At 40.2% G+C, this 26,530-nt stretch overlaps 1 protein-coding gene across 20 annotated transcripts in view; it reads right to left on the bottom strand.

Annotated features, from left to right (window-relative positions):
• The window catches only part of Anks1b (ankyrin repeat and sterile alpha motif domain containing 1B), a 1,082,674-nt gene that overhangs the window by 333,702 nt on the left and 722,442 nt on the right, over nucleotides 1–26,530 (bottom strand). The gene's annotated exons all lie outside the window — the stretch shown is intronic.

The raw sequence follows: 26,530 nt of genomic DNA, 5'->3' as shown, positions 1-26,530 counted from the left end.
AGCATAAGGGCTTCCAGGAAGAGTCATCATTCAGGATTTTCAGTGACTTCTAGAAGGATGTGAATGAATCCATTTATTTTTAAAAACTAATCTGAAAATAGATTTTGGGAGGAGGGCTGATGGGAAAATTGACAGGTACATGGCAGGTTAAAAGTAAAAATAATTCATTTTAGAATATCGAATGTCAGATTCTTAAAACATGGAGATGGAACAATGAATAGGATGCAAATGTCTGCAAATGATGGTAGTTGCTCCCTCCATTTGCATACTGCAAACAGGTACCATGCAGTGCTTGCGAACTACAGACAGGTGCCATGTGATGCTTGCAAACTACAGACAGGTGCCATGTGATGCTTGTTTGGGAATTCTGAGGGGATTAAGGGCACACTTTTGGAGAAGGTGTTGTATAATCAAATATCTGAAGTATACTTAGGACCCCAAACAAGAAGGACAAAAGGGAAACCATGTGCAATAACCTGTAGGAAAACACATGTATACTGGGAATAAAATTGAGAGGAAAAAAAAAGTAAGGTTGGAAAAGTAAGCCCAGGCTAGGCTAAATGGACATTGTATGGCACAATGATAATTTGTATTCACTCTGGCCACGATGGAATCGTGTAACTCTTTTATAAGGCTGTGAGCAGCCTTATAAAAGAGTTACACGATGGATTTCTAAGTTTAGAAAGATCATTTGGGCTTTCATGGCCGGCCCTCAGTTTCCTTCCCTACAAGATGAAAAGACTGAAACTCACATTCTCCAAGGACCAGTTGACTCCCAAATGTCTCAGATCTCGAGTGAATATTTTAAGCCCCGATCAGTGTTTGAAACAGGAAAATAGAGTGCTTATTTTGTCCCTAAACTCCAGTCTTTCAGTGTTTACAGGGTAAAGTTTCTCTTTAGAAGACTCTAATATTCCAAATGGAATTTGGCAACCACATTTTTTTTCACTCATTGGTGGAAGTCAGAAGTAGAAAAGAGGTAGCAAGGCTATGAAGAGTGGCTGGGAGGTTGGACGAAGGGATAGATAGGAGAAATTCATTTAAATATTGCATCACACAGTAGACTAGCTGTATTCTATAACAGTTTTTATAGAATTGTAGGGATGATATTTAAAAAGATAAAATGTTAATTAGCTAGATTTGGTCATTATCCATTGTATACATATATCACATACATGTTCCATACATAAGCACAGGGATTATATTCCATTAAAACAAAAATATAAGATTGCAGACTCGAGGATTGGGTAGTTCAAGAGTCTGCATTGCTGTTTTTCTGAATGAATCAACTTTTATCCTATTGCTGCATAACATGAGATACTAAAAAGAAATAACAGAAAAACATGGAGAAAAACACATTTTTATGGAGGCTCAGAGTGACAGAAAATGAACTAGAAAGGGCAGTCCTGGGGTCCTATAGACCATTAAGAGAGTATATTGTTGTTTTAGGGACGGGATGGGCCTGGGCTTAGGTAATTGTTATGGAAGGCAGAGAACTATGGAAAACTATGGAACAGTTTTAGTTGGAGGTTGGACTTGCAGAATGAAGAAATGGGAAACTCAGAGTGGGGCAGGAGATAGGTTAGATGCCTTTCCTCAGATAAGAACAGAGGAAGGGTGGAAGAGAAGGATGTAAACAGTTTAATATCAGACCTTGTTACAAACGGATAATTGACTGTTGTTAGCAGATTAAAGCCATTAGAACGGTATCACGGTTAGGGATTTAAGATGGCGATTCACGGAACAAAAGCATTCCACCTACTCATAGCGTCATGCCAATGCTTAAGCTATGCCAGCCATCTCGGTGGAGGTAGAGTGATCCAGGTATATAGCAGTGTGATAATGGAAAGGCTAATGAAAAACAAGTAAAGCCAGTCCTGGCCCTGTGCCACAGGAAACACGGCTCTCAGGAAATCACCCTGTGCACGAGACAGAGCATAGAAACGACTTCAATTTTGAGAAGTCGTTATCACTTCCAGAAATGGACTCAGGGAGCTTGAGTGGAACACATGAAGCCAGTTCTGACTTTCAATCTTTGAGGATTCCCCAAAGCATGTACCAACCCTAAAACAACCACAACACCGGCCACTTATGTGCTAGACCACTGTCATGATTTCCATGGGCTGAATTACCAGTCCATACCTTCAACTCACGCAAAATGTGGGGTCTAGTTTCTTTGTACATCAGCAAGCATATTATCAAGATTTTACGGTTTGTAGGGCCCCTGGTCTAAAGTTAATCCTAAAAACTTGGCAGTGGTATTTGAATAATTTGAAAGTTTCAACAATTAAGTCCTGAAAGGCCACTGTCATTCCTTGACACCATTCATATATTTTCAATAAGGGAGGAGACTTTTGGAACAATTGTACAGAAGTCTGAAATTTTAGAAGTGTTAAATACACAATAACCTTCTATGCTTGGGTCAGATTTCCCAGCACATGGGATACTAACAAAGCACTTTTAAAAGTAAGTGGAAAGTATAGAATTGTAATATAAAATATAAGAATATACCTTATGAATTGGCAAATACAAAAGAAAAGGATTCAATGTCCCTAATGAGGCATACTGTAAGAGGTTTTTTTCATTTTGCTAATTATTCTTATTTGTTCACTATACAATGTATACATAAATAGAAGCATCATACTATGTGTGGCAAATATACATAATTATTTTATGTCACGAAAAATACCAATTAAAAAGAAAATGTTCTATTTTCCCTGTTTCTATAATACATAGAATAATACCTCCCTCCCCCAATATCCTGACATATCGTCAGTTTGCCTTTTGCTTAAAACATAAGGTAGCTTTGGACCTATTTGGATCATGGTTGGGCAAATTTAGCTAAGTTGTATTTTCTTTTTTTAGACTTCTTGGCATTTATCTGTAAAATGAAGCAGATTATTTAATATGTATTAAAATGTTATTATTTCAGTCATGTTTAACTTTTGATAAGTATCATTATATATAAATAAAGAGTGTGTATTTTGAAATGTCATTTTAGTGTTTTAGAATCTAGAAGCTAAAGTTGGCTTTAAGAAATGATTAGAGAGAAGTTAAAAAATATGTTTTTTTTTTTGTTTGTTTTTGACAGAACAATCTTAGCTAATAGGGTACCTTCTTTGTAGTGCTATGCATTTTTACAGCTTTTTAGAGTAAAATAAGATTTTATAATTCTTATGATTTCCTTTTGCATAAGGAGCTATAGCCGAGGCCTCACTCTATTGCTTGCTTTTCTTAACACAGAGAATTTAAGCTTAACTTACTCCTTTCCCTAATAAAAGCTGAATATAAACTTAGCTCTGCATTCCTTCATCCAGTTTGCACATCACTGGCTCCATGCTAGTTCTCTGCCTAAACCACCTATTCCAGTACATCCCCTCTCCTCACCACCCATTATGCGTTCTTCCCCTTCCCACTTACTCATCTGCCCCCCATAATAAGCATGAGTGCCATAGACTTCTCTACCAAATGTTAAGACTGACCCTTAGTTGCCAAATCCAGTTGGTTCTTTTCAGCCATGAACCCAAGTACTTTCTGGCTAACTCAGCTGGTGGCTGCAGTATTGGATAATACCTGATTTCCAGCCTGTCTGTCACTGTAGCAAGTTCTGTTAGTCAAGTTTTCTCTAACTTACTGACAGTGAAACCATAGTCAAATCACATAGGGGGGCAAATGAGGCCAGGAGTAAAACATATTCATCATTCTCAGGATGTAGTTAGTTATATACCACTTGGTCATAGTCTGTAGATATTAAATACAGTGTCTTCAGCAAATTATCTCCCAAAATTTTAGTGGTCAAAATGAATTATGAATTTGTTACACTTTGGGTGGTGTTATTTATTACAATGTTAGAAAGCCATGCTGTGTAATGACAAGTGCAGACAAGACAGACAAGCTATTGAGCTCAGCGCCCAACACCACATACAGGTGGTTTTGGGAAGAGTAATCACAGAGAAAGTGGTTTTGCTAGTCAGTAACTAAACAACTTATTAGCATGATCAAAGGCCCGGGGTGGTGTTTTTCCAGCTGCTGCTCTTTTCCTGATGAGAACTGACAGATCCTGGCCTCTTTATTACCTTCTTAAATCACAGAATGAAGAGAAATCACCTAATATTCTATGGGCCAGTAGCCGAAGCCGAAGCTCCTCAGACCATGGGGAGATTGTTATGTATGGAGGTTTTTGACTCAGATAGACCACTGAGATGACCAAACAGAAATGAGTAGTTGTGTTTCCTGCTTAACGGCCCATTAGAGATAGAACAACTATTTATTGAAATCATATCTCAGGGATGTCCATGCTGATGGCTCCCGCTCTCAGAACAGCTTGAGAAGTTTGTGCAGTTTCATAACTTCAATACAATATTGCATTCATTTAGAATCTTTAACTTCACATCCCATATTAAATCAAGTTCTAGGGAAGCACGTTTGAGGACCTCGGGAAGGCTGGCTTCTTCTTAATGCACACTGGACCAGGAAACATCTTTATTCTTTTTCTTCAGGCAGGCTCAAACTGAAGACATAGAGAAATAATGCTGGTGGGGGAAAATGGTGTCTGCTTTATAACTGAGTCAATTGGATTCTTCTCACAATTTGTGTGGCCTTACTTTAAGGGGATATTTAAAACAGCATACATAGACGATACAACGATATCGATCTCTATCAAACTTGCACAGGAAAAGCATACATAGCTTAATTTTTTTTTAATGGCATAAAGAAATGTAACAGTAAAGAAATGTTATGGTCTCTGTCCTTCATGAATTAAAATCCAAATATTTCTCTTCTTAACAGGAAATTAAGTGCTTTCTGCTTGTTTTACTTTAGGGATGGGGAGTGGAGATCTAAGGTGACAACAACCCAACTAGAGAAGAGAACAGTGTACATCATTTTTCTTTGAATAAAATGCTACATCTTAACTTCTTACCTTATAGCTTTGACTCAACTTGATGTCAGTTTATAGATGAATGCATGGCTTTTCTGAGTGATTGTGATAGTAGCTATTGCAATAAGTAACAGATTTCTAATTTTCCTGTGCAGTATTAGAATAAAGCTATATTTACCTCAACATTCAGAAGCACAATTACTATAAATGCTTATGTAATAGATGATGAGTGTGCTCCAATTTATTATTATTATTATTATTATTATTATTATTATTATGTATATCAGTGTGTGTGGTGCATGCTCATGTGTGCCATGACACACTTGTGGAGGTCAGGGGCAACTTTTAGGACTTCCTTCCACTGTGGGTTGTGGAGATGAAACTTGGGTTACTAGGTCTCAGTGACAAGTGTTTTCATCTGCTTGAAGTCTACACCTCCATATTTTCACCCCACCTTGCAGTCTACATGCTCCATGTCTAATTCCCTATCTCATGCTAATGGAACAACATTAGAAGCATTTGTAGCTCTTTTGTAACCTTTCTACCTTAGGCCTCCATAACATACTCTTTTGATTGCAGCAGAATTTCCTATATATGCTTAATTAACTCTCTATAAATAGTTTTCTGGGACTTAAGATCACGTGAATTTTTTTTTGAAGCTGGAATTAGAATTTTATATTCTTAGTATTACATATGAAAGATGATATCTGCATGGCATTCCATGAAGACCTTATGTTTAATCCAGTAGATAAAGTAGAAAATACAGTATTAGAAAATTAATGAAGATATAGACAAAACATAATCATAACCCTTCCTACACATCTAGGATCAAATCAGCATTACAACAGATTCCATTACAGATGGCTGTGAGCCACCATGTGGTTGCTGGGGATTGAACTCAGGACCTCTCGAAGAGCAGTCAGTGCTCTTAATCTCTGGGCCATCTCTCCAGTCCCTAGTCTTCATTTTGAAAGCTGCCAGTTCACAGCTTCTTGAGGTAAGAAGAAAAATTCGTGTGGACATTTCTGGGTCTTTCTTTCATTCTTGGATATTCACCACTATTCAATGCTAGAGACACTCCTACAATCAGGTTATATACTTTGATAAAATACACTTAATCTTAGATTTACTTTTAAGATGGGTATTTAACTGTTAGTGTGATCACAATGAAATTTCCATCACTATTTTTAAAAGATGTATTTGTTTCTATTTAATGTATAGGAGTGATTTGCATGCATGGATACATGTGTGGCATATCCATGCCTGAGGTGGCTGGAAGAGGGTGAGGGAACCCTTGGAACTGGAGTTACCATGTGGGTTCTGGAAACCTAATCCAGGTCCTCTGCGGGAATAGCAAATGCTCTTAAGCACAAAGCCAGCTCTCTAGTCCCCGCTTCTCCCTGTTACCATCTTTACCTCTTACCTTTGAGGTCTCTTTCCCTCTTGAGACATCTCAAGCAAACGAGAAGGAGAAGAAATTTAAGTACAGGGCTTGGTGAGACTAGACTAACTCATATAGACTTTAGCATTACATGTATTTATAAAGGGCAGATGAAGTCCATTTGCGTAGTGATTTACACTTCTTTGGCCGAAATTCTCATAGCTACCAGAGAGGGACCCTAGTCTTCAAGTTTTTTTAAAAAAATATTTATTTATTTTATGTATATGAGTGGTCTATCTGCATGTACACCTTCATGCCATGCCAGAAGAGGGCATCAGATCCCATTACAGATGGTTGTGAGCCACCATGTGGTTGCTGGGAATTGAACTCCGGACTTCTGGAAGAGCAGACAGTGCTCTTAACCACTGAGCCATCTCTCCATCCCTTAGTCTTTATTTTGGAGGCTGCTGGTTCACAGCTTCTTGAGGTAAGAAGAAAAGTTGATGTCAACAAAATTTATCTGAGTGTTCTTAGTTTTTTTCCAGTTACATGAATAAATATACAAAGACATAATACAGACAGACTGCCCTGGGAGAGTCTTCTACGCCTCATTCTCACTCTGGCTCAGATTCACCTACAGGAAAGACCATCTCACGTATTTCCCAGTCCCCTACCTCTGCAGGGATGATGAAAATCTAGCTACAAAAAACACTTCAAAAGACAGCTTCAAAGATGTTATCCATCTAATCAATATGAACTGGATTCCTTCAATGCTCATACAGGTGGCAGTTAAAGTAAGCTAAACTACATACTTTACTGGATTCTTTCTATGTGCTAGCTAGGCACCATTCAAATTGCCTTACACGTGTTCCCATGTCTCATTCTTCTAGCAACTCCATTTAACCTGGAGCTGAGGAATAGTTCTCATAAATTCCCCCAGATAGTCACCCTCCAAGTACAACAGGCAATGAATCAATCGGTCTCATTCTTAACCTCATCCCACCTCCAGTGTGGCTAATGCAGGCAAGGAAAGATTCAGCTTAACAAAACAAAACATGCCCTGGCTTAAGCCATTTATATGTTTTACTTTGGAGGCATATGAAATTACATAAAAGTAGGTGCTCCGGTGTATTTGATGTCTGGCTTCATGGCATTTAAGCAGCTGACTCCTTCTCTGTGGAAGATCATTTAGAAAGCTGTTTGACCCATCCCTCCCCCTCATTCTGGTCCTTTCTGTTCACTGAATCATGGAATCAGGCTGGCAGGGACCTGTAGGCTTTTCTGGCTTAAGTGTTCCCTAACTAAGCATGGCACGTTAACTTCTCTTTTGCAGCATGGTGTCTAGCTGTTTTTACACCATTCCAGAGGGGTTGCTGGGATATTAGATACTTTAAATGGTCTTTTCCAGACGTCAAGTCTGACTGTGGGGTTGGGGTTGGAGGGCACACCCCAGATCTACTTGTTCTGCTCTCATTGCAATGCAGAGTGTTAAAGGCGAGCTATTAGAAGAACAAGCCAAAAGCAGAGAAAGGAAAACAGTTAGCAGCTGTCCCATGTCCTTTTCCAATTACAAGCTGTGAAGTTAATTTTTTTTTCCTTGAGTAGGCTGTACATAATCTTGGCAGGTACTAAGTTTTATTCTTCTATCTAATATGCCGAACACTTATTTCCTTGTGCCTCTCAAGAGAAAAGTGAGCAATATCTAGCTTAGTGAGGACACCCTGCACTTGTTTGAGGAGGAACACAATGCTTTGATATTTCCAGTAGGCTACACTTGCACAATCCTTTGGCTAGTGGTGTGGAGGAATACTAAGAGCTGATGTTCATGTTCACGGTATCCACCACACTGCCCATTCAATTATAAATCTTGTAAGAATCTTGTAAGCTAGGTGGCATTATCCTCATTTTATAGATGAGGGAATAGTCTTGGGTATGTGAAATCATTTCAAGTCTGCCCAGTATCTGATAAATCTGTGATCTGTGTTTTATTCTATTAGAGTCCAATAGGACCTCACTTTCTACTGAAAGAGAACCAGGTGTCTAGGAACAGGTCTTTTCTTCAGTCAACAGATATATAACATTGCTCAGGATTAATTTCCATGCATACATATATAATATATATTTATATATGTATGTGGATGTATAGATGTATATATATTCTCTAACACATTTTACTTCTATTAAATTATATACCCTCTGAAAGGTCAAGTAGTTAGTTCTTTCATATTATAATCCAAAGCCAAGCTACTTAATAAATATGACTGAAGGTACTTGTGGCTAAAGTACTACAGAAATTGTCCTGTCCTGAACTGGGTCCACACAGGAGGTTGGAGCATCAGTTTGGCAACAGGTGGGTATGAGGGATCTTGCTCCTGTGTAAACGCTTGCCAGAAGTTTAACTGGTCAGCTGAGGAGAAGTTTTCAGGTCAGGAGCATGTTTGCATGACTCCTTTAGTCTCTTCCCAGCCAGAATGAAGAACAGTGTGTTGGAATGAAGGAAGGTGGAGCATATCTGAGAAAAAGTCAAGGGAGTTCGTGTTCCTTGCTACTATGTTAAGAATCTAGATGAAAGGGGTGTGAGTTATGAACTCCAAGAAGGGTGATCTAGGCCAAGGGAAGTGTGACCATGAGGGCAGACAACTCTGTGCTCCTAACATTGAGAATCTAGTCAAAGTAAAAACTCATTTATTAACTCACAGAGATGGCAGTCCTCAGGAAATACATATCTCCAGATTCAAAGGCCATGGGGCTTTCTGACATAGAAATATGTTCAGATACATTTTAGTTAAAGAAACTCACAATGAAATGACCAAGGAGGATAGTGAGGGAGGGAAACAGGCAAGGGGAGGAATGGTTGGTTCTGAAGGGTAAAGGTAGCATTGAGGGAAATATGATTGCTGGGAAAAAATACATCAATTGAAACTTAAGTTGACACCATGTTCTTACTTGGATAGCCTTAGGGGTAAAGTCATAGAAAGCTGTGAATGAACCAGGAGTCCAATCTAGAGATGTCAGAGAGCAAGAATGGGCAGTCACTCATTTAGTCAACATAAATTTATTCAACTCAGTTTTTGAGCAATTCCTCTGTGTCAGGCATGTCACTGGGATTCTCAAAACACTCTCCTATGACAGACAAGATCCTTTTCCATTAGAAGTTAACGTCTAGTGGATAAAACAGGAAAATAGTTGGATAAAAACATGCAAATTTTGAGATAGCACTCCTATGTTTATTATATGTCATTAAGCACTCTGCCTTTTTATTGCCCATAACAACTTCGAAAGTTGTTACAATTAACCTTCTTACAAAATTAAAAATGTGATGCACAAATAAGCTGACAATGTGTTCCAGCTCACAGAGAAAGTCAAGCTGCTCTAGAGGAACTTAATAGAGTACTGAGATAAAACAACATTGAACACAGAAGACCTGTATTGGAAAGACTGAGCAGGAAAGCTTGAGGAAGCAATTTAAATGATTAGAAGGATTGAGGAACAGGTGAGAAGAGCCATTAGAGGTACATTACTGGCAGAAGCAACAGCAGGCAGAAGAAATCACCAGGGTGGGAGCAGTGCCAAATATGTAGAAACAGAATTTGCTCATTGAAGAAGAGCCTTTGAAATAGAAAGCAGGGAATGGCCTGAGTGATGCAGGGATTTGTCATACCCAACAACTTCGATTTCATTCCACCTATAAGAAGATTGGAAGATATCAACTCATTTGGAATTGGCTAGTCTGGCCCATGGTGTACTGAACATATGAAGAAACAGGGTGACATATTGAACTCAACAACCCAAATTGAAACATGCCTTACAAACATCAACTATGTGAAGGAAAAGAGTCAAAAGCTGACCTTTCAGAGAACAATGTGGATTGGTTTCTCTGGGAAGTCAAATTCCCATGGCAAATATAAGTTTTCATTTAAACCAATGGGAAAAGCCAAATGGTAAAGATAAACATCACACTAGGTTATAGGCCCTAAGAGCAGAACCTATTATTATGTTGCTAAATGTCTATAGTATCACAACATGGTTCTGTTCTCCAAATACTCAGCTTTATACCCTTAGATTAATGTGGCTCTTAATCTTCCTCAGAGAAACTTCTTTTTGAGGTGGACAGAGCTTAAAACAGACACCCACGACTCGTTAAACTGCAGAGAAGAGACTGTGAAGGGCTTAGCCCAAAAGAGACATGCTTATCATGCCCCACCCCACAACCCAAGACTCCGGGATCATCCTGGAAGAGGAGGCAGGAAGATTGTAAGAACCGGAGGTTGTGGAGGACTCTGGAGAAACAGTATTATCTGAACACGGCAGCCCAGTTGCACATATGAACTCACAGTGGTCGTGGCTACCTGTACAAGACCTCATAAGATCGATCCAGGTAAAATCCCAACATGGACTGCGGATGGGCTCATGAGGCTCCAACTCTAGCTGAAGAGCTATTGGCTACTGAAGGAAGGAGAGTCTGTTTTCTTCAGGGATTCAGTCCAAGGCTGCCTGTGCTCCAGTGGGTAGTCCTACACCATGTTCACGCTACCAGCAACCACTGGACTCAGTGATACAATAAAGGAATTCATGAAGTTGGGAGGAGGACCTGATAGGAGGAATCTGGGAAGGGATGGTGGGGGAACTAGGAAGTGAATTTGGTCAAAACACACTGCATACATGTACAATAATCAACATGGTATTCGATAAAGATTCTAAATTAATAAACTGTGAACAAAGATTTAGCAATAATTAGGTTGAAAACATTCATACTTGAGGGGGCACACAGATGAAAGGATGTTTTGTTGGAGCAGACATGGGAAAGAATGTTTTCCTGAAGCAGACACAGGTGAAAGGATGTTTTGATACAGCCAACATGTAAGGACCTATGATGGAGTATAAATATGAACCCACAGCCAGCAGCAGATGAGCACTGAGCATTGGTTTGGTTTGTTCTGCCTCTTCTTTGCCAACAACACACATGTATTGGTTTGCCTTACACAGTGTTGTTGAACTCCTGACGTTGAGAGAATCTACCTAAGAACTGCTCTGAGGTCCCTGTGGCCTCACCTCAGGCTGGTTGGTAAGCCTTGTGGTTTCTTCAGGATTGAACTACAGCTGCTGGTTCATGCCTGGTGTCTGCCTGCTGAAAGAACTGCTCTGTAGCTGTGGGTTCCTGTGTGGTGTCTGCCTGCCTAGAGGACTGGTCTGCAGCTACTGAGTCATATTTGGTGTTTGCTACAGGACTGAACCGCTGCCAAAGAAGATTGAGCTTGCCCCCAAAGAACTATTGCTAAACAGCTCCACTTTCCCCACATCCTAATAACTTTTCTCTTCCAATAACTCTGCTGGGTGGTGGGCTAGAGGAGAGGTTGAACCCTTATTAAAAGTGGGTTGCAAAAAATTTATGTCTATACATACTCCATGGTCCTAGTAATTTTATTTCTACTTTGTGGTGAACACTATTTGCCTGAGTCCCTTCTCCCAGGCTGATTCTGCTCCTGTTCTAGGCCTCCTTGGAACTGTGTTTGTACATGGGAAGATCTACCCACTGGGAAAAGAGAGAAGCTCACTTGCGAGTTTCTGTGCTTATATGAATGTATAAGAACTTTCCTCAGGGTAAGGCAGACTTGAGAACAGAGACAGGCCCATGAACAGAGAGTGCCCATTACAGTATTGACTGCCCATTATGGATAGTTCCATTGGATGTCTAGAAGCAGGCAAGCCTGGGCTATGGAAGAAGTAATGATTCTTGAATACATAAGCTCTCTCCATTTGTTTTTTAAAATCTGGGTTTCTCCAGACAGTTTTATATGTCAGTAAGAGTAATGATAGGAACATGTCTCATGGTATGCAATAGCAGTCGAGAAGGAGGCAATGGGTATTTACTGTTCGCCTTACTTTATTTGTGTTCAGACTGGAATAGATTAACACAAGTGGAGCAAACAAGGGGTGTTAGAATAAAAAAAGAAAGTTGTCAGAATCAAGTATGTAAGTGTGTGTGTGTATGTGTGTGTAAGTGTATGTGTATATTTACGTGTGTATGTGTATATGTATGTGTGTATGTATGTGTGTATATGTGTTTATGTATGTATATGTATGTAAGTGTGTGTATGTATGTATATGTATGTATGAATGTGTGTATGTGTATGTAAATGTGTGCATACATATGTGTGTGTGTGTAAGTGGGTACTGGCTTTTTTTTTCTTTTTATGTATTCATCTCATTTTGGCTTAAAATAATGAAATCTCATGAAAAGATTTTTGAAGGAGCTTTTTCCTTCAAATTCAGTTTCAGTTAACAATTGCTGGATACAGTGTCACCACATGTGCATAAGTAGTTTTATTTTTATTTTTTTTTTATATATCTGGGAGTAGCTTTGAACATTGCAACAGCAGGTATCCAGAGGTTGTAAAGTCAGAGCTCAGCTGGAAGCATATTTTTACATAAGCCTTGTGTTCTGTAAATACAATACATGAAGCATAGACCAAAAAAACCAACTCGTGAGATGTTCACACATTATACATATCGGGCAGAAAAAGTAAGAACATTCACTGGTAGGTTTGGCTGGCCTTAAGTGTAGTTGTGCCCTGAGCTCTTCAGATACCAAAGGACATACTTAGATCCTTTGTGACCCAGAACACCTTTGGTGAGAGATAAACGGTGCTGGTACTTTAGCAACAGTTGGCTGGTGGAATATTCCTGACTTTTCCCTGTACTTATTTTTGGGTTTGATATTTAAGTGATTTTTCCTGAGATGTCTTTCAGATTAAAAAAAAAATACAATATTTTTCTTCATGAGAACTTTGTCTTGACTCATTTAAGTTTTAAGGCGTGGTAGTGGGAAAATGCTTACCCTGTGGCCCTCGGCTGATGTGTGAGGAGATGGTGTGTCCCTGCAGAGTACAGAAAGTGGGATGATCTAATAGAGCAGGGATCGCAACAGTGAAGTAAGGTCACAGACAAGAAAGAACTTAGAACTGTGTGGGGACTGGCTGGTCACACCTTTTGACTCAAGGCTGAAGACAGAAGGAAGGTTCATTCAAGGCATGCACAGTATATAGACTATATGTCTATGATATATAGAACACTCTTATCTGTTTTATCTTATACCCTTGCTTTATGAGCATCACTCTACCTGTCTAGAGAAAGAAAAAGAAGGAAACCCCTTCCTATAAAATTCCCTTGTTTAATTTTTCTTTTTAATTTGATTTATTTAAAACTTTTTACATATATTTTGATCATATTTTTTCTTCTCCCCCAACTCCTCCCAGCTCTTCCCCAAGATCCTCCACACCCAACTTCATGTTCTCTAACTTTCTCTAAAAAATAAAACCAAAACCAAAACAAACAAAAGAATGAAAGAAGTTATTTCCAGTTGATACCTGCTGGGAAAGAGAGAATTGCTTCTTCTCCAATGCAGAGTCACTGTACATACCAACCACACCCCAGGGCATGAACACACTCCATGTTCAAGAGTTCCTGGCCAATACAAAACAGACTTGGAGCTAAAGAAAAAGTTCTAAAATATTCAACTGGCATCTAAACTATCATGAAATTCTTCATGTCAACTTAAAGGGTATATTATTTAAAAATAGGTATATCATGATTAGGTTGAAGAAATGGTAACCAGACACAGCATTTTTGGTTTTTTTCTTCTGGGTATTAGATTTCTTGTCTCCTGTGCTGGTCAGCAAGCTTCCTGGGAGAAAGGAACACGATTCATCTTTGCCTCTCCCTCAGCTCTTGTTGGTTAAGAACCAAATAACACACATGCTTCATTGAATGGATGTGCAAGCATGAAGATGAAATAGAGGCTTATAACAGAATGCAGTCGAAGGCTCACTGGCGTACATAAGTGTGCACTGAAAACTTCCAGCAGCAAACTCCAACATGCAGGATGCCTGATGTGTGGTTTTTCTCCTCTAATTGAAGGAAAGATAAAGATGGAATTGCTGGTACACCATAACACCAAAATGTTCTTAATCTTTTTCTCCCCCCAGTTTTGCAAATTCTCATGATTTGATTTCTATCCAGGACTGTCAGTTGAGACATCTGATAATCTAAAAGCATTCAGAGTATTAGGATCCCATATGGCTCAAAAAATATTTCCTATCCGGCAGGAGAAAGAGAACATACTGTGAGAATAATACCAGTATATCCTTCAATGTACGTGTACAGGGAGAGCAAATTAACTGAAATCATTTTTCATGGAATAATGATAATGATCATCGGTATTAATTAGAACAACCCAAAATATACTGGATCTGCTGTTCTTCCTAATCATTCCACATTATGAAAAGAGTCAGTATTTCAAAGCAAAGGCAATGATGAGGTTATGTTTTATCTAACAGAAGAAATATTCTTTAAAAATGGGCACCAAATTAAGAGTGCTGGCTTATTTGAAAAAAAAAAAAAGAACTAATTGTATAAGCATGGAAAAATTCATTCAACTTCCTTAGGTCTTAATTTTTCTCAACTGAATATTAAGAGGGCTGAACCAGATGTTCCTTCCAAACACATCTGGAGGTCCTAGTTTGTGAGTGTTCATATACTCACATTGTTCAAAGACTAATTGATTCTTCTTATTTGGAGGCAGGAAGAGCTACTTTCCTCAAATGGCTGGTCAGTTTGAGAGATAGGTACACAGGAGAGAAAGAGAGAGAGAGAGAGAGAGAGAGAGAGAGAGAGAGAGAGAGAGAGAGAGAGAGAGAGAGAGGAGGGAGGATATGGGCTCCATTATATTTACATTGACTGAAATTTGGCTGATAATATGGCAACAACTGTTAATCCCTGAGAGTCAACTGCACTGCCATTATCAGAATAACTCCATAAAACAGATACTACCATCATCACACCACATGTAGAGAAGACAGAGGCACAGAGGTAAGCCACACTTGAGGGAAGTGACCCAAGAAGTGGCAGAGCTGCTGTGGCTGCCAAGGTTTCAGGGACATAAACGTTAGAACTGAGTCTCTCCAACTCTGCTGCCTGTGATATCGAGACAAGTGATAGTCACATGCAACTGTTTTAGTGGGATCTGATGGTGGGGCTTACTCTACCAGCTTAGTGGTCTTCACTATCCTCTTCCCCATAATTTCATTCTAAGGACTATAGATTAATAATAAAATGGGATAAGGATGTGGTCTTGGTGTCATGCACAGCTGTCCTCCTTAACAACAGGATGATTCTGGATCCAGGAATATTTTCCCCACCTGTAAAATGGGATAACAACTCTCCTCCCTTTAGCAATGTGGTGCTATAATGAGCATGAAGTTGCTTTATACACCATAAAGTAAAATTTCTAAAAATAAAGAGTGCCTACAAGAACTGCTTTCATTTCCACCTCACCCCTCTCTCCCTCCCTCCCTCTCTCCCTCCCCCCTTCTCTCTAAAGAACATAGCACTGTAAATCTTGTAGTTTCATGTCGTTTTTGCCAGAAATAGTCTATTCTAAAAGAGGCAGCATGTGTGGTGGGGAAAGAGTAGGTTTATTCCTAGCTCTGCCATTTACCTTGCTTTGTGGCCCTTGGGTGAGTCATTTAGCTGGGTGTTTCACGGAATCCCAGGCCCATAGGGCCTCACTCTTAGGGCTTATGCTCTGTGATTAATATCTTGAAATTCTTCCATTTTTTCTTTTGAATTTGTGCTTTGTAAGTAAAGTCTGATGGGACAAAAGAGTGTGACTGGGGACTTGCCATCTCACGCCCTGAGAGGTTCCTCTTCCTGTGTTTCCTTAGGATGATTCTAGCAGAAACCTTTATGGCTGCTTTCTGGTGCCTTGAACCCTGCCTGCCTTCCTGTGGCCATGTCTGGTCATGAAAATACTACATTCTTCATCCCAGGAGGGAGCTGGGTACTGGTCCAGAGAGGGTTTGTGTTGGGTACACTTTGCACTTGATAGACTGGCAGCTGGGTGCTATCTAGAATCACAGAGGTGATCTTAGTACATAGATTCCCTGTCTGCTTTAGGTTTGGGTGATAGATCTCTGGGCAAGAGATGTATTTGGTGAGGCTTCCATAGATCCTGTTCCTACAAGGTACTGCATCTGTCAGAAAGATGTAGGGTTCAGGAAGGATGTCACCTGGGCCTGGCATCAGGAGGCAGGGTCCAAAGTGCCTCAGGGGCTGTATTCTCCTTACAAGTATCTGGTGTTTGCCTTTGTTTGCCAGGCCAACTCCATGCCTGGGGCCTTCTTCCTTCTAACCTTCCTGGGTTTGCCACACTCCCCCTTTTTGGCTAAATCAAGGCATCCTGGGATAAGAACCAGAATATAACTATAATTCTGGTGATATTACATAAGAGTGAGATGCTTATTTAAGTGTGCATTTGAAAGTAGCATTGCACAATGCAAAAACAAATGGCGAATTTCATGTTAAAGGATAAAATTCTAATTCTTTTTTAGAAGATTAAACAGCAAATAAAACAAACGAACTACCATGGCAATCCAGATACTGACCACAGAAAAAGCTTTATATGTGTTCTAATGGTTCCCTCCCTTCTGTTTTTAAATAAGGGGTCCTATAGTTTCATTTTACACTGGACCCAGCAAATTATATAGCTGGCTATGCTCCCGGTTGTAAGCTTTGCAGAACTGCTGGTTTCTGGCCCACTGTGCCACAGGTAGACATGCTGTAACTCTGCAGTCTGAGCTTAGTTAGGGAGCACGGGCTGGGTGGACTGATTCAAGAACCACTCATGACTAGAGATCTGTGCCTTTTTCTTTATCCTTTTAACTAGGTAGAAAAGGAGACATGGATGCCTCTCCACTGGAAACCATGAGTGTCATTTAACTCTAACAAGGGTAGTCCTTTACTGTCCATTGAGTAAATGGATATAACTTCTAGTTTTGCTCCTGGAGCTTGTTAAAAATGATAAGGATAAGAGACATTGAAGTTGGAGTTTTATCACATATTCATTCATTCATTCATTCATTCATTCATTCATTCACTGCATCAGTTCTCAACCTTTATTCAGTATAGACCATGGCACATTGACTTGATGAAGTTTGAAAATTCAGAAGAAATCAAGACATTTGCTCTCCTCAAGAAGCTCAAGGTCAGTGGAAGTGGAAAAAGCTGAGGTAGGAACAGAAGACAAGCACATTAATAGATTTCTTTTTTATGCAACAAGATCAACGATTATGTGTACAGAGAAGAGATTCCTGAAGCACACTGGCCTAGATTAAGAAAGGCATTTTGGGTAGGGGGACTATAATACTTACTAAGTGATGTGTACAAATTAATCAGAATTCAGAGAATGGAGAGAGAGAACATTGTGAGAATCAATTATAGTTTCAACAAAAGGGCATTGAGAAAAGAAATAGTGTCCTGAGAGTTAAAAAGCCACAATTTTAATCAAACCAGAGAGAGATGGAGGGGGAAGGGGAGGGGTGGGGGAGAGGGAGGGGGAGGGAGGGAGGGAGAGAGAGAAAGACAGAGAGACAGAGAAGTTTTTTCTTTTTTTAAACATCAGCAGGACATAAGAGGTACCCTGTAGCTCTGGCAGTCAGCTTGCCATTTCTGTGGGGGAAGCAATAACTGGATTCACAGTCTAGAGAGTATACCCTGATGGTTCTTCAAAATGCAATTTGAAGGGATAAAACTGGATATTGAGGGCCATTTAGAGAACCCTTGTAGAAATGATGCAGGAGACAATGATGTCTAGATAATTGCAGCCAGAACAGTGACATAAAAATAACAGGAACAGTTACAACAGGCTAGATTTGATTACTGCTCAAGGTTAGCTTGAATGGAAGGCAGGAGTCAAAGGGCGGCTGTTAAGGGGTCAGGTGAGACGCAGACTGAAGAGGGTGGCGGAGCTTTTGGAGATGTGAAGGAAGAATATCATGGTTTCCTTGGGGAGTGGCTATGGCCTGGTGGAGGATTCCAGCAGGAAGTTAGAGGAAGCTAAAGTTTTAGGAGAGGTTCAAGTTGGAGCTGTAGATTTGAGGGTGACCAGTATCTAGGTGGTTGGTGGCTGTTTTTGAAATAGAATGAATGAAGGGCCTGTGGAGAAGATGACCTGGGGAATTCCATGACAGAGAGAAAGAAAAGGAGAAAATAAGCCAAGGGAGAGAGTATGCTGTCTCAGGAGCCAAGAGGAAATTGTTTTCATAAAGAAGGGACATGAACCAGGTGGTAAATATGGCAGAAAAGCTCTCTGCAAGTGTGGTCAAAGTCTCTGGCTAGCGGTCAACAGGCCCTCCCAGGGACTCTACTCTGATGTTTTGATAAATGGAGATGTAGTTAAGCAGCTGATGTCACTGCTGCAGCCCTGAGACTTAGAGGAACCTCTCTTGGCAGCTGATGGTGGTCAGAACAGAATGGATGTGTGGGGGACAGAGGAATTCTGAGTGCTGGACTCTAGCTGAGACATCTCTACCAATCACTCACTCTGTGGCTCAGGGCATGTCACAGAATGGGGTGGTGGGTAGGGCTAGAAAGCCAGCAAAACTTAGCGGAAGGGGAAATGAAATTTTGTCTTCTGGATATCACTCAGCAGCTGCATAAAACTTGTATACACACATCAAAAAGAGACAGGAAAGCAAAAGCAGCACCAGTGGAGAAGCAGGAGGAATGAGACAGGTCATGCAGAGGCATGGCCAATCTCAAAATATTGTATACAAATAAACTGTCACAAGTAGAAAGTCAAATTTTAAAAGTAGAAGAGGTCCTTTGATTTTGGTAATACAGATTGGCTGGTGAAGCTCTATGTACAGAACACAGTTCTTCCCAGGAAAATTGGGAGGAAAAAGCCAGATCAAAAATGACCATGTATAATATTACTCAAACATTAACAATAGCATCATTTCTAGTATCTTAAATGTTTGAGTAATATTTTACATAAGAATTATTCTTAAATTTTACAGTTCATCTTGTTCTTGTAATAGCTTTGTGTCTTAATAACTTATCTCTCACATTGTAGTTTGTATGTTATATAACATGCATATGATTTATTCCTAGATATTTTTATATTAAGTATTAATTGAAATTTTAAAAAATAGCCATGAAGTAGGGTAGTGGATATAAACTACTGCTTAAACCATCAGAGAGGAGAATGGAGAAATGTAGAGATGTCTAGTGATGGACTACTGTCTCTCCTTTCTTTGCTGTCTCTGGTTCTCTGAGCCCTTCCCCCTTCTTCCTCCTGCTCCACCCCTTCCCTCTTAAGGAGATACTTGAGCCAGGTTACAGATATTTGGGAAATCAGGAGAGAAGAACAGCTGCAGATTCAGCAGAGGTGAAAGATCCATGTTGGGGCACAGGGGCCAGAGGAAGGCTGATGTGTGTGGGGTCCTCCGCTGTGCCCCACAGTACCTATCTACGGCTACTTCCACCATCCATGTATTAATTCCTCAAGCATGGCTAGTGTCTCCATCCTTGAGATTGGCGCTGGGAGCATACTCTTTAGATTCCCATCACTTGACTACTGAAGGAATGCATTTTTCATGACACTTCTTTTTCTCTGGAGTTCCTTATAAAAATTCCCCAGTAACAATTCCCCAAGTCTCTAATCTTATCTTTGTAGCCTTCAATTTCATAAAGTTCCTCACTTGCTATTTTCAGTCATTTGAGGTTACCTGCCGTGAACTCCTCCAAGAACTTCCCTGCCTATCTCAGTTTCTTTTGCCCTTGCCTGGGTCTCAATTTTGCTTCATAATGTAGCTAAAGTTCTACTGACCTTTCACAGTTCAACTCCAGTGATATCTTTTATCTGACTTTTGCTTTCATCATATATATATATATATGATGTATATATATGCATATATATACCAAATATACATATATATATATACTTCAAAATTATTTGATGTCTTATATACTATCTTTTAAGTTATTGCAGCATGGCTTCTTTTCTTATCTCTTCTTTCTCTTTATCTCTGTGACCCATATCATCCTCCTACAAGGTATCAGACCTCCTAAGGGCTAGTGAATGTTGGATGCATGTGTCCTAGTAATGGCAATGCACTGTCCATAGTACCTGCTACTATAATGAATGGGTTGGTTCTACAGTCATGGAAGGCAAGTATTTAGATGTATAGAAAGAAATGCTTCACTACATATACATTATCCGGTAAACTACTTTAATTCAATACTTGTTACATACATACTTGCTAGCAATTCAAAGTATAAAACACAAGCAAATAAAACATGACCTTTGTCTCCTGAAGGTGTGAAACTCAGCAGGAGTATTCTCATACATATGTATGTCCCACCAGAATAGAAGTCCTAATATCTGAGAGTGGTCTTCTAAAGAGTGTTGGTGTTTACCAAGCAGAAAGTTCAGCATGATCAAAGGCGCAGACAGGAAAATATATAAGAGTAGATATCATGTGTGGAAGACAGAGAAGAGTGAGATGGTGAGACAGGAACTAGTGCAGAAAAGGACCGAATGGCAAGGTGATGAAATTCTATGTAGGAAATCTGACCATCCTCAAACTTTCAAGGCAGAGGATATTAGCAGATGCACGTCTTTAAAAGATAAACTTGGCGGTGGAATGAAGGATGAACTTGTAAAGAAGTGAGATTAGTGGTAGGTAGGTCTGTTAAGAGGCTTTTGCAGTATTGTAGGGGAGGTGACAATTATTAAATGAGAAGAAGCTGTTTACACAGTAGATCGGTAGGTGATGGGTTTGCGTCTGTGGACTTGTTGCAAGTGGGGAGTGGTAAAGTTACACAGGCAGAGATGCTTGCTGCTCTAACTTTCTGAAAGACATTAATCAGCAAAGAGCACAGCAATTATAACATACTGCCTGCTCTGTAAACACAGATCTCCGTGTCTGCTCCCAAGCAATACTGATGACTTTCCTTCCTCACCTCATTGTGTATGGGGGAGTTTGCCCTCTGCTCTATAGGATCAAATGTTCTTGTGTTGTCTCAGGCCTTATGTTTTGCACGCCCTCTCAGTTCATACAGCTTTTAGAGAATGACCGATGCTACGATCCGTGTTCCATGCTTTGCATAGCATGTGGTAGAGGGTAAGAAGACAGTAGCTGTCGGATAGATACTTGGTCACTCAGTCTATCACCTGAGGTGCCTTGAGAAACCATGCCTCATCGTACTCCTTAGGTTTAGTAGTGCTCCCTCAGTAACTGTACCCTGTCCCTCTCTCTACCCGCTCCACTACCCTTACCTAGTTTTGACTTGGCTAGCATCTTTTCATCACTTCTAGGAATTCTCGCTGCCCCTGCACTGAGTGAGGTGCTTTCGCTTCCTAAGCCAAAGATTGCTTACTTAATTTTTAAGCTCCATGGCAGCAGTTGGTTTACGGTTTTGTCTTCAATTTGAGTGTGGTGCCTGATATATAGTGAGTGTTGTATGAATATTGGCTAAGAGATAATTGTCTGCACCCATGGGTAGATAGTCTAACACTATCCCTTCATGCAAGACCCTTTAAAATGGGACCTGACTTTCTTAGTTTAATGTGTGTTGGTGGGGTTTGTGTTTGCAAACCTTAACATTTTGAGATCTGAATCTTCAAACATCCAGATAGAAAGCCCTGGATGGACTCTGTGGATAAAAGTAACCAAAGACCATCTAGGAAAATATTGCACTCTTTGCCTTTTGAGCATAAAATTTATTATATATATTTGAAAACTTTCATGCAATTAAAATGCTAGATTAAAAATATGAGGCCTGCTTTTCCCATTCTGTCTTCTCTGAGCACAGGAAATACCTGTTAGTGTGTTTATTTTCTCATGTATGCCCCATCTTTGGCTTCTAAGTTCTTGGGGTATGAGCAGTAAGGATTTCTGAATCAGAAAGCAAACATGATAGCCAAGTTCATACACATGTACATGTACACTACACATGCAGACACACATACACATATATACACACAGAGGCATACACAGACATACACAGGCACACAGACATACAGACATACACACAAGCACACACACATACACACATTAAACTAAGAAAGTCAGGTCCCATTTTAAAGAGTCTTACATGAAAGGATACAATGTCAGACTATCCCAAGGCACAGACAATGCCAATTCCCTTGTTCTGAGATACTCATTTTAATCATAAAAGACAATGAGTAACTGAGTAACTTCTTGGAACCTGAGTCTCTATAGAGGCAGATGTGTATTCCCAAGATAGGGTGTAGGGTGTTTAAGGATTTTTCCCTGGCAAATCCTTCTCCAGAGCTCTCAGTAAGGCCTCAGATTGTCACTTCTCTGAACATGCTCACTGTTGCCATCTGGAAGTGAATTTCCCCATGGGGCACTAGAAGGGGAATCAGTTCATTCCTGGCAGTCCAAATCTTTCTCTCTCCCTCCCTCCCTCTCTCCCTCTTCCTCTCTCTCCCTCTCTCTCTCTCTCTCTCTCTCTCTCTCTCTCTCTCACACACACACACACACACACACACACACACACACACACACACACACAAGTGACTCTATAGCCCAAGTCTCCCATGCTTTCCTCATCAGCCTTGATCCTGGAATAAATAGAAGAAAAATCCAGAAATATCCAAAAATGACATGGATTTGAAGTGTTCATGCATGCCATTATGCAATCCAAAAATAACTTTGGAAGTGACTAAGAGGCTACAAATTCATTGTTAAAATCTAGGGTCAGGGGATTCTTTTCTTTCTACATTGATGTGGCCCAAAGCAATGGATATTTCTAAATCATATTTTGTATTTCTCCTTTACAGAAAATATTTTAAAAGTTATGAGTCCAGGTAATCATAAGATGTACATTAAAGCTGGATAATGACAAAAGATGCCCCACTATACCACAGGACGCTTGCTGAACTATATTCATAGCAACTTTATTCATAATAGCCAGAAACTGGAAATAAGCCAGATGTCACTCAACCAAAGAATAGATAAAAATGTGGTAGATTTACACAGTGGAATACACAGCTATTAAGAGCTATTAAAAACAATGCTATCATGAAATTTGCAGCCAAATGGATGGAACTAGAAAAGATCATCCTGAGTGAGGTAGCTCAGACTCAGAAAGACAAACATGGTATGTACTCACAAGTGGATATTAGCCAGAAAGCACAGGACAACCATGCTATAATCCACAGTCCCAAAGAAGCTAAGTAACAAGGAAGGCCCAAGTGAGGATGCTTGGGTCTTGCTGAGAAGGGGAAATAAAACAGACATCAGGAGTGGATGGAGGGAGAGGACTGGGGAGGAGAGGGATGCTGATGGGAATGGTGGGGAGGGAATCAAGTATGGGAAGGATGGAGAGAGAGAGAGAGAGAGAGAGAGAGAGAGAGAGAGAGAGAGAGAGAGAGAGAGAGAGAGAGAGAGAGAGAAAGAGGAGGGAGAGGGGGAAGGAAGGGGAGAGAGACAGAGAGAGTGAGTAAGGGAGAGGGAGAGAGAGAATGAGAATAAGGGGAGGGAGGGAGAGACAGAGAGAGACAGAGAGACAAAGAGAGAGAGAGCTGGAATTGGTAGAGGGTCCTCTCCGGGACAAGCTAGAAACCTAGGAGAGTGAAAATTCCCAGAAACTTATGAGGGTGACCTAAGACTCCTAGCAATGGGGGATAAGGAACCTAAAACAGTTACCTCCTGTAACCAGGCAAGACTTCCAATGGAGGGATGGAGATACCAACCCAGCCATAAAACCTTTCACCCACAAGTTTTCCTGCTGACAAGATGTGCAGGGGTACAGAGGGAGCAAAATTGTGGAAATGGCCAACCAATGAGTGACCCAGCTCGAGACCCATGCCATGAGAGGGAGCCCACTGTGACACTATTAATAATTACTCTGTTAAACTTGCAGATAGGAGCCTAGCATAACTGTCATCCAAGAGGCTTTACTCAGCAGCTGATGGAAACAGATGCAGAGACCCACATCCAAACATCAGGCAGAGCTCAGGGAATATTGTGGAAGAAGGGGAGGAAGGATTGAAGGAGCCAGAGAGGTCAAGGGCACTATAAGAAAACCTACAGAATCAACTAACCTGGACCCATAGGGGCTCACAGAGAGTGGACCACCAACCAGAGAGCATGCATGAGAGAGACCTAAGACACCTACAATATGTAACAGATGTGGAGCTGGGTCTTCCTGTGGGACTCCTAACAGCAGGAGCAGGGCCTGCCTCTGACTCTGTTGCCTGCCTCTGGATCCTCTTCCTTTAGCTGGGCTGCCTTGTCTGGCTTCAATAGGAGAGGATGTGCCCAGTCCTACTTTAACTTGATTTGCCAAGGCGGGTTGATATCCATGGGAGGCCTCCCCTTTTCTGAGGAGAAAGTGAGAGGACATGGAAGGAGGAGAGGTAAGATGAAGGGACTGGGAGAAGAAAGGGGAGGAGATGTTGTGATTGGGATGTAAAATAAATAAATAAATTAATTAATTAATGAAAAAAATATAAGCTAGCTAAGAGTGAACCAGATCGCACCACTCCTTCATGGTTTCTGCTTCAGTTCCTGCTTGAGCTCCTGCCCCTGCTTCTACCAATGATAGAATATGAGCTGGAAGGATAAGCCAAATAAACATCTGGGGGGGGGCAGGGGAGAACAAAGTTGGGTAGGAAGTACCTGTGAAATGGTTACCAGTTTCCCAAGGTTTCCTTTGATTTTTATATCAAGTCAATTCATTTTACATCATATCAATTAATCAATATGATTTTTATATCATATCAGTTAATTTAGAAATATTTGACTCTAAATTAATAGAAACAGAATCATAATTTATATTTTGTAGAAAATTATTCCATTTAGCTTTTATATTGCACCAGGTAATGAAGGATGAATAGATGAACTAAACTGGCTCTGAGAAATTGTTAGGGAAAAATATCAAATATCTCTTTACTGTGATGCCTCTCCATCCATACTACAACATCATAAGGAGAAATGCTGCAGCTGAAGCAAGCACAATAAACCCAGACTATAATAATACATGTACAATAAATATAAATTCATATTACTATAAATAATATAGCTAAAAAATTGACATATAAATTTAATTAACATGTACAGGACAATTGCCTCTCACTATTCCAACTCCCAGGAGCCATATCTTATTTTTGAATGTTAGGAGCTATACACTGGGTAACAGTGGCCTTGTGGAAGTGAGGAGATTGGGAGTCTGACATACATAGAAGCCAATTGGAATACCAGATGATCACCCAAGATCCTCCGCCATATTGCCTCAGGCTGGTAAGGGAAGCACAAATTGTTGGCTAGATATACTTGGGCATCTTGTAACTTCACAAGGACCATCTCCAGGAATATTTGTTTCTATAGAAAGAATGGCTGACACTCCTTTTTGTAATACTAGGCAAAATTGGGGAATAACTACAACAAAAATGCCTTTTGCTGAATTAAACATCATGATTCTCAGAGAGTTCAGTGGAAGGTTAGCCTGATGTTGAAACGCCCTGACAGATTTTGGTTGCAGACTGGAATGTTCTTGTAAGTTGGTTCCTTGCTCTGTAGGACAGAAATAAAGAACTGAACTCCTACAAACAGGGTATTTGCCAAAAGACCTGGAGAGACCTGAACAGACAGGTAACAGAGCTAGCTAGATAACAGAAGTGCTAGGCAAACAGAGAAATGGTAACACACTGTGCTTTCTATTTTAAAAGATTATCTTAAAGGTAGAGATATCCAACTTAACCTTTAAGATCTAGGATATCCATGTCTATATGTTTACCTGAACGTTTTTCATTTACTCCTTCCCTAGGCCAGGCAAGTTCATTACTAAGATGAGACTTCTATATCTACACGCCCTTATTGTGGCAGAGTAGCTGGTTAATCACTTCAAGAACAGTATCTAGGCTGTCCCCATGTCTTCTACTCCAATGAGCTTTTTCCTACTGAAGCAGCATGGTAGATTATTGTAAAGGATTAAGGTTGTGAGATTAAGACAGTCTGAAGGAAAATGCATTCTGTGCTCCACAGTGACCAGCTCACACCAGCCAGTGGGTGGGGCCTTTGCTACCCTTTCAACTTTGCTGTATGCCTGGTGAATGGAAATGGTCTTAGTCCATGATGTATCACCAGTGGCTAGCACAGCAAGTAATAGATAATAGGTGGCTAGCCAGTACTTGAAGAATTAATCCATGAAGAATGAAAGCATGAGTCAGTCTAAAAAACAAACAAAAGAAGAGGAAAACAACAACAAAAAAACTGTCACTGAGCTCCAGGCTCTGGGAAACATAAGGAAGTTCTCATGAAAAAAGGCAGACCAATGCTGAGAATCATGGTCAGCAATGGGTATTAATATTAGGCACATGAAAATAGATTTGTGGTAGCAAGATAGCTTATAAGTAGAAAAATCATGTACTCTCTGGTTTGGTTTACCTGTTTACTTTT

This window comes from Mastomys coucha, unplaced genomic scaffold, assembly GCF_008632895.1.
Source record: "Mastomys coucha isolate ucsf_1 unplaced genomic scaffold, UCSF_Mcou_1 pScaffold4, whole genome shotgun sequence".
Lineage (NCBI taxonomy): Eukaryota > Metazoa > Chordata > Mammalia > Rodentia > Muridae > Mastomys > Mastomys coucha.
The sequence above is the reverse complement of the archived record's forward strand: the minus strand, read 5'-3'. Positions and strand labels throughout refer to the sequence as shown.